The sequence below is a fragment of the Protopterus annectens genome, chromosome 13.part0 (assembly GCF_019279795.1).
Source record: "Protopterus annectens isolate FY-2018-M chromosome 13.part0, PAN1.0, whole genome shotgun sequence".
Taxonomy (NCBI): domain Eukaryota; kingdom Metazoa; phylum Chordata; order Ceratodontiformes; family Protopteridae; genus Protopterus; species Protopterus annectens.
The window spans coordinates 1,276,788,815-1,276,790,366 of NC_056747.1; the positions used below are offsets into that span (position 1 = coordinate 1,276,788,815).

Here is a 1,552-nt window from a genome sequence, read left to right on the forward strand (position 1 = left end):
AGCAGCAGACAACTCTTTTGATGAAGAGGGTCAGGGCACCTTGGCTTTCTTACCTTCATGTGATCTTGTTTCCACAATCTATTGTCAGAATTTCAGGGTGTCATTTGCAAGGCAGGGAATACGTAGAGAAAAACTTTAGAAGAGTGTCTTGGACAGCTTCTTTTGTAGCACTTGAGTGAAGAAGTCAAATAAGATTGGAACTGAGAGAACAAAATGGCTGAGAATTCGGCATGGAAAAAGGTGAAGATGAGCAGGGAGTGTGCCACAGGGGTTGTATATAGCATCTGCAATTGTTGTATTGCATGACCTGCACCTTCTGAGATCCTGGCAATTAATCAAGCGGAGAGTGAGGGAACACTGGCATTTTATGGTGTGGCAGCTATCTGGCTTAACTTTCTTTGAAAGCATAGCCAGTGAAAACAAGGCCTATGTGTGGAAAAAGCCACCCCTTCAGGGGGCACCCGGATTTGAACCAGGGACCTCTTGATCTGCAGTCAAATGCTCTACCACTGAGCTATACCCCCATTTGACACCAAGGTGACTCTCTGCTCTGCTGAAGTAACTCAGTAAGAGTTCCTACTTCCTGATGATCTGTTTACAGATGTTGACAGGAACAACTTACAGTAGCATAATGAACAGTCAGCACAGAAGTCATGTGTGTACATTTTCTTTCTCCGTACATTTACGAAATTACCATGCAGATATCTTTTTGCCAAGCATGCAGCAGAGACGGCTCATGTTTTCTGTTACAAATTCCAGTGACATTGTAAAGAGAAACAGCTTTTAGACTCGTTATTTTTTCAGTAAATAACATAGGTTCTTTTGCACAAGAAGCTCCCTTACTTCAGAGAACCTGAGGCCACTGCACCCATGTTCGCCGGTTCTTAACAGCAAAACAGACTCGGTGTGAGCACATTTCTTTTATTATTATTTAGAACAGGTGGCAGTGTTTAAAAGTAGAGATTGAAAAAAGAATGGACCAATTTCTTTTGGCCTGTTTACATGCAACCCATGCTAGAAAGGTCTGTCTGCCTTCAAGGCACTCCAAGTTTATATGCTTGTCCCCAGTTTTGTGTACAGAACCATGATTTTGCATATAGTGAAATGGCTCAGTGATAGAGACCTGTGATCTTCTGAATCAGGCTATCAATACATATACTCCATGTTAGAAATTAATTGGCCTTTGTCCGGGTAAATGTAAGGGTTAATTTTATATTTCCTTACTGTGGATGTGTACACAGTAGTACATGTATCCCAGTGACAAGGCGCAGGTCGTGATGTAGCACATAGGGCAGTTAGGGAGAAAGGGTGGAAAAAGACCTGTCAATGTGGTTTAGGGTAGGCCTGTGAGAGAGAAGATTTTTTTACATCAAAGAATGAAGCAAGAAGAGTGTAGCTGGGAAGAAAAAACAACTTTAAAGAGACACCTAAAAAGTGAGATCAGTTAAGTGCAAGAAAAGGAGTTATTTATTATCAAGAAATAGCAGGCAGGGAAAGAGAGATAGATTGAGTACCGGTGGGAGGAGAGAGAGAGAGAGAGAGATTGAGTACC

At 41.9% G+C, this 1,552-nt stretch overlaps 1 non-coding gene across 1 annotated transcript; it reads right to left on the bottom strand.

Moving 5' to 3' along the window:
• Positions 1–452: 452 nt before the first annotated feature.
• On the bottom strand, positions 453–524 carry TRNAC-GCA. The gene has a single exon. It is a non-coding gene; the product is annotated as a tRNA-Cys (tRNA).
• Positions 525–1,552: the final 1,028 nt, after the last annotated feature.